This window comes from Spea bombifrons, chromosome 3, assembly GCF_027358695.1.
Source record: "Spea bombifrons isolate aSpeBom1 chromosome 3, aSpeBom1.2.pri, whole genome shotgun sequence".
Taxonomy (NCBI): domain Eukaryota; kingdom Metazoa; phylum Chordata; class Amphibia; order Anura; family Pelobatidae; genus Spea; species Spea bombifrons.
In genome coordinates, this window is record NC_071089.1 from 58,856,446 (window position 1) to 58,864,382 (window position 7,937).

At 35.3% G+C, this 7,937-nt stretch overlaps 1 long non-coding RNA gene across 1 annotated transcript; it reads right to left on the reverse strand.

Annotated features, from left to right (window-relative positions):
- Nucleotides 1–500: 500 nt before the first annotated feature.
- LOC128484469 (uncharacterized) lies at nucleotides 501–725 on the reverse strand. The gene is made up of 2 exons (XR_008351154.1): nucleotides 642–725; nucleotides 501–551 (listed from the first exon to the last, which is right to left on the reverse strand). It is a non-coding gene; the product is annotated as an uncharacterized LOC128484469 (long non-coding RNA).
- Between the last annotated feature and the right edge of the window lie 7,212 nt (nucleotides 726–7,937).

The window sequence follows — 7,937 nt, forward strand, 5'->3', positions numbered from 1 at the left end:
CAAGAAATGCATTTTATCAAAGTTTTTTTTTTATTCTGCTGTTTGTATTTAACATCATTTGTTTATTAACCCCTTAATGACAAAGCCCGTACATGTACGGGCTCAAAATGCATTGTTTTCAATGGGTTTAGGGACCGCCCATTGTCCTTAAGGGGTTAAATTATTTTAAATAAATGAAAAATTTACATTCATTTTTTTTATCCGATTAATCGACAAAATAATCGGCCAACTAATCGATTATGAAAATAATCGTTAGTTGCAGCCCTAGGTGACACTTTTAATCTTTCCAAGCTAGGGAGGAGGGCATCAATCAGAATCCCAGTACAATACAGATAAGTAGCAATTGTGAGGGTTGGTCATGGTTAGACTTTTCTTCTAAACACACATCACGTATGTTGTAGGCACTAAAAAGGTAAAACCCAAGTTTACAGGGTCATATTGCATACAACCAAGCACTTTTGTGTTAAGAGGTGTAACTAGGAGAAGGACTTTTGTTATAGTCATCTATGTAACCTTGTGGCCTAATGGCAGCTTTCTTATATAATTAACCCCTTAATGACAAAGCCCGTACATGTACATGCTCAAAATTCATTGTTTTCAATGGGTTTAGGGACCACCCATTGTCCTTAAGGGGTTAAGACACGTTTTATTTACAGAATTACATTTATTAAAGACATACAGAGATTCCAGCCTATTTTTAGTTGCTATACCCTTTTAATAATAAACTAACATATAGGTACACATGTTTTGCTAGAAAGTATACTGCTTTTAATAATTGTTATATGATGTTTATCTAGTTCTACTTCAGCTTTGTGTAGTTTTTTTTCCGTTTTGAAAATTTCTCCTCCTTCTATCATCTAATTTTGTTTTACAGCATTGATGGATTTGTACCAAATATAGAATGAAGCAAAGAGACAGCTTTATCTTAAAAAAATATTTTACAACTCTCTTTAAAAACTGAAAGAAAGAAAAAAACATAGAAGAGGCAGAAATCATTAAAATATATGGCATTCACCAAGGAAACGAAAGTATCTTTTAGAGATTTACAAACTAGATTTTTGTTACATCCAGATGAACTAAATGTACTTTCGTATTTCTCTTTTTTTTCTGTTAAAGTACCAAAAGCACCATAATGAGATGCGGACCATTAAACCACTTCAGTTAGGCAGATGGTTACTTTTCAAAGCATCCAGTGATGAGAAATTTATGCAAAAATGAATGTGCAGGGGAATCAATGAACAGATCACTTTACAACCGTTATCTTGCACATCTAGCACGTGCTTGCTTTCCTGATTAGACTGTAACTTTGCGATACAATCACAGGGCCTTTTTTAATTAAATCACAGTGGCTCTTATATTGATAAATCTGATACACAGTCACAGATATACATGTGTAGTAGAGCACATCTCTGCTGTTGACAGAGCTTGTAGTCAGACGTGGAAAGTGATAAGACCTATCAGTCCTTATCTCACTGATATCATCAAGTAATTCTATGAAATCTTGGGCATGATGTGTATCCACATATCATACACATGCTTTATTTGGAAGAAAATGTTCAGGAAAACATTAAAAAAGTAATTTTCTGTTATAATACATGTACATCCCAATTGTTCCAATTAAAGCAAAAGGACCAAAAATGATTGAGACTAATTTTTCATCTGCTTTTTGGTCCATTCCTTTTCGGACAATGAATTCTATTGTGTACCCTTTTAGAAGATACACCGGTGTGAATAGTAAACATTTCAAGCTATGGCCAAGGCCTTTTTATCCAGTAATGAGGCATTTTGTCCTTTCACGTTCTTAGCACCTACGGGTTCCTTGGGGATTATAACAGCCTTTAAATACAGGTAGTAATTTTGTACTGCTAGACTGTTTAGATCATGTAAGAAATCACCGATGCCTATCAATTATCCATATATCTAGTACTAGTGTAGTTAATTGTGCAACAAGGTTCAGTGGAGGTTATCAGGGTTAATTTAGTTACAATACTATATTCTTCCATTAGAATTTCACTTCTAATAATGATTAGGCACCACTTTGAGTTAAAATTCACTAGTGAGTGAATAACTTCCCTCTTACTGTGGATTTATGGTATTCATGTTTATTTTTATCAACTGCAAAATGTTAAAAAATAAACATAGAGCTGGTAAGCTGGTGTGAGCTTAGCCTGACCCAAAAGAATGAGAAGAACAGAAGTCAGAGATGCTTTAAACGCCTTCCCACTTTCAAGTTCTGGTCACATAGCAATTTTATTTTTTCTGCTGCTTAATATTTATTGATATATTTTTCTGGCTAATATGCTTTCCCTCATCTGAACTGATGTACTAAAATGGAACATTTGTGCTTTTAGAACCAATAAATAGTATGAGCTTCTTACGCCAATAACTAAAATGCATGGTTTTGTGGCTAAGCCTTCTGATCAGGTTCAGCCAGAGCTTAAAGAGATGTGCTTTTAGAAAGAGGGGACGTTGGATCTTTTGGATGACATAATAATTAATAATTAAGATCACAGAAAAATACAACCGAAAAAATGGTGTTTACCCTATACAGTATAATTTAAAAGGAAAATGCATAAACAAAAACAAGAAAAACTCAAATTGGAAAATGAACCGCTAACACTTATCACAAGATCTTCAGAAGTGGTGATCATGGTTATTTTTTTTAATCATCTCAAGGGCTAAAATACATAACTGGATATCAGGAGAGACACATTTGTAACCACAGGAGGAATTATTCTGCAGGTTAGATTATTATAAAAATTAATTTTAACAAATGCCTTTTTGGCTACACCATTTACATCCAAATGCAGAAATCTTAACAAAATGTTTTGTACTAATTATCACCCTGGAGATGTGTTTTCATATATGTGTGTGACACTGGAAGGGATTTTGATGCACAGTTGAGCACCAAAGATAATCGTTGTACTGGGTTCACTTGGTATGTAATCATCTTTTTGTTATGCTCATGTATACAAGATCATCACTTACTGGTGTTTACAGCCTGCGTGCCATATTGGGAGGGCGCGTTGTTTTCACCTTATGAAATAAATAAAGCAAGTTCAGCAAAGCTGGGACCTATGTACCTTTGTTGCTTTGGGGAAAAAGCAGGAAGCAGTAAAAGCTGTCATTTCTATTCAGTTACCTCCCTAAGCCTGTTTGACAAATACAATTCTCTGGGGGTATAATAATATACTCATCACCCCCCTGAGCATTTTGTTTGTGTAACCAACAATTACACTTGCACATGGGAGAGAATAGCATACATGCAGATAGCTTATTTTAAGGCCTTATTTTAAGAATATTTTCGATATTTTCTACAATAATAAAAATACAGCCGACTTTTAACATATTGTATTAGGGGGATGGTAATTGTAGGTCAGTTCACAAATATTTATTCACTAAAAATGTAAACAAAAGAAAAACTTTAAAAACACACGTGCTTGCCACTCATGGCAAAAATTCCATAAAACATATCTGGAATAACAGATTCTGGTAGGGAAACTTGGCACTCCAAGCACTCCCGCAGATATCCCCCTAGATATGCTCGTCCTACAGCTGGTATGCTGGGGAATCACAAGAGAGTGGGCCCCTGTGTTCAGAGGCCCCTAGGCACACTGCTGTAGTTGTTAGTGGGTAACCTCTGATAGTAGAACTACTACAAGCCATTGACCCAACCTTTGTACAATTTCCCTGCTTTTGTATTCTGTTTGAGTGAGCTTTTCTTCTTCAGTCTAACCTGGAAAAGTCCTTTAAAACATGGTTTTAAGGACACAATTGCCAGTAATTACATAACCAGATGTAACCAGATGTATTTATCATCTCCAACTATATATATATATATATATGTATATATATATATATATATATATACCTTTCAGTATGTATAAATTAATATTTAAATTCTATTTTGCATGATTCCAAATGAAGAACATCAAAAATTTGCTGTTAGGAGAATATGAACCACTATTAATTGCTCTCTAGACATATGTGTCTCTAGACACATAAATGTATTTGCCCCCAAGAAGGAACAAATCTCATTCATTATATTTGCGTGCGGTAATAGAAGAACTGAATGGAGTACATGCGGAGGCTTTTGGGGATCAAAATAAAATAATAAAAAAATAAATACTGACGTCAAAGAAATTGCACATTAAATTAAATTATATATTGTGAATGTCTGGCATACTTATTGATACTGAATGCAATATTCATGGACAGCTGGTAGCACCATTTAGTGTTATGGATCTGTAATGAATATGATACGTAGGGCATCCTTTTAGAGCATAAAAGATCAAATTTCCCATTTTATTCCAGCAAGTCAATGCAAAAAAAAAAAAGCTAATGAATCATCTGAGCAAATTCATGGGAAGCTATTTAAAGAATAAATATGCCAATCCCCAGGTTGCATTTAAATCCTCCCATCACTGCATGTGACGTGAATTATTCAAAGTCCCATTAACAAACTGTTCTCTTCTGCTTGGCTTACTGCAGTGCACCTGGGTCTGATATGTACTTTCTCTCTCTTTTCTCATGGGTAGCTACTAAAAGCTCACACGGCCTCTTTTTCTGTGGATTCTGGCTGCTGCTGAAGGAACACGCTGCAGCCGATTTGTCACGCACCCGTTGGGACAGCACAAACAAATGAAGTGCAGTCTCCACAGCATTGAATGTTCCTCTCTAAGTCATTAGAGATCACATGCTACCTAACCACAGAATTAAATATTCAGCCTTGTTGAACCAACTCTAGCCTTTTATTACATTTTTCATGATCTGGCGTATGTTATTCAATCACTCAAGCCCTCTTCATCACATGTAATTATATTATCTATATCTGCAGTGTCAAAGCTAAGGATACACAAGATTGATATGTTTTGTGCTTTGTGCACTTATGATGCAACCTGTAATGAGTGTGGTTTATATAACGACTACAGCTCCTCTGTTTGGAGTTAGATGTCACATAGACTCATTATGTACAGTAAAGCTCTGTTCCTCCAGACACCATCTGGGATTTTTAGTTTCTAAGGATTATTGAGACTCTAGATATTGCTTTCAAGGAGGCTGAATTTGTCCACTGAGGTCAGAAATGACCAGAGTGCTTGTTACGAATGCTTGAAATACAAAGAGACAGTTTAGTGTATGTTACAGTAAGCGTGAACATGCCATCTTGCTTGACCTAAATGCTGGTCACACATTTTATAATCCAGTGTGTTGTTTCTTTAATTTCTTTGTATACTAAACAGCTGTAACAGCTATCATGTGTAGAATAATAATAATAAAAATAATATCATTATTGTTTAGAGTTGGTCCTCAATTACATCTCATCTACACCACATCTACACCATAACTCAATACCCTACTCCAATAGATCGCAGAGTGGCTCCAAAGACTGGTAAGATTTTGATTTCCAAGTGGGCCCAGTTCCATCTTAAACCATGTCCACCCAGTGAAAGTCCTGATATGGGTATCTGTGTTTGGGGTAATGATTTCTGTGTTATGTCTTAAGATCATCACCCACGTACAGTTCCACCCTGTTCACTGCATATTTTTCATTGATTGTGGTTATGTGTAATAAAATAGAATAGAATTTTGGTGCAAAGTTCTGTTGCAGAGTTTTAAAGCTGACTAGTCTGCTTCAGTGGTTGCTTTGGTAATAAGATCAGTTTTGGTGGCTGTTCTCTGCTGCCTTTGTCGGTAAGTGTGTTTATATAGCAGAAATTTGTGTACATTAAACATAGAATGCTAATTACAAGAAATACAATGCAGTATAATGCCAATGCTCTTGGAGGTGTCTGTAGCAGTATTGAATTGGAGCAGTAAAATTGATTATGGCCCTTTAAGGCCAGCAGCCATTAAATCTCAGGAGTGCAACCACATGCTCCACTTACACCATGCTGCCATACAATAAAGGTAGATGGAAGTTGCTTTCGGACACATGTACCTGGCAGGTTGTCCATGCTTCATCTTTATTGTTACTTTGTTATTAGCTATTTAGCTATTAACCTTGGTCTTATTCTGAATATACACAGCCCACAAAACAGAAAAATATAGCATTTCACATGGTTTATGATCATGAGTGTGGAAGCAGATTTAAATTTTTGTGTTCCCTTTTTTTTTACCAAACCAGCAATATGTCCACAGGACTTACTGGATCTTTCATTCCAATTAAAGGCAGTTATTTTTTTCAAACTAGTTTAGAGTGTGTGTTCATTAGCTCTGGGGTTTGGTATATTCAGTTAGCTCTGACAAATTTATCACTGTTATCATCTCCAAACTGTATCACAAACAGCATGGTAGGGAATGAAGAAAAATGGTGATATGGTTTGCACCAGTAACAGAATTTCCTTTTGTTTTCTAATACCAACTGCCTTAGGCTAGAGCAGATATTTTGGGTAAATGAACTGTCAGGCCAAATTACAGGACCCACCAGCTAGTCCCTCACTCCATGTTTATAAAGCAGTTCCAATGGCCAACAAAGAAATAAGACCTTCCTGATAAAAAAACACCCCAGGGCTTTTTGGCATGTGCACACATTCATACACATTTACACACAAAAATAAATGTGCATGTGCAAGACCTACCATGCTAGCAGTATGCTGAGCACCTACCTCCCAGATACAGTAGTGGATTAACCACTAAAGCAGTGGAGATGAAGAGTGTCTAAGAATGGGACAAGTGTACCTAATGGATGATCAGCGATGAATGCAGATGTTTTCACCAAACAGATATGTCTCCAGCTCATTTACACATGTTTTTATCTAACCTATTGTGGAATATTTTACTTTAGCAATATATTATGGCATAAATAAAACAATCGTGTGTATCCTTAGCATTAGACACAGCCAATATTGTATAATTAGATTTATAAAGAGGAGTTCAGCCATGTTGTACTGTAGTCTTGGCATGTAGTCCCTTAGCTTGACAGAAGTAATGAGTCAAACAACAGAGTTATATATTTATATAGTATAGCTATATATATGTAGGAAAAATGTGAGCTTTGGGGGAAAAGAGAGAGAAACCCCAAGAGCACTACAAATGTAGGTAAAATCAGAAGAGAAAACTAATCCAACAAAATCCTTAAAAAATATTAAAGAAAATTAGAAAATGGTGATATGATTTCTTTACTGAGAGTAAAATTATTAAATTATTATGACATAGATAATTATTGTCATATGCCTTAACGCAGTATTATATTATTATATTGTCTTTAATTATAGTATCAATTATTTGTAAAATATAGCACTGATCTGTAAAGTACATTTCCCCCCCACCAGGGCTGATGTCACATGACACAAGAGCAGATGTAGCGTTTCCACCGAGGCTATATTTCTGCAGTTTTTGTGTGAGCTGTCACTGCATAATTAATAGACTGTATCCTCACCAAAGTTACATTGCGTACTATCTAGCTATGGCCATAGGCTAGTATTTAAAAATATGTGATTGTGTGGAGGAGGCGCTCTCATTTAAGTATTATTTTAGGTCAATTGCCTCAGATAATGTATAAAAAAAAAATCAAACACAGTCACGTTAAAAGTTAGTCAGAAGCTTACTATAATCTGAGTACTGAAAATCTATCATATAGTGATATAATTATTGATTAACGATGTAAAGGTCCTCCAGTAATTTCCTAAACAGATGAATTGTGAGAATTATTTTACATCATTATTGCTTGTGACTAGTGAATACAGCATCTCCTGTGGGATAAGCGAGACAGAATTGAGGTTATTTATGGGGCCTTACCCGAGAGAATAGAGTGAAATAGACTTTTAGCTAAATATACCTATACATTTTAAAAAGGTTGAAAAAGCTAACAAAGTTCCACCTTGGAGGGTTCAGGACCCATGCATATAATCAATGGAATATTTTTTAAGATATAGTGTATCTAGAAAGCTTCATCTCATTACACATCTCAAAAAACATCAGCTGACTGGAAATTTGTA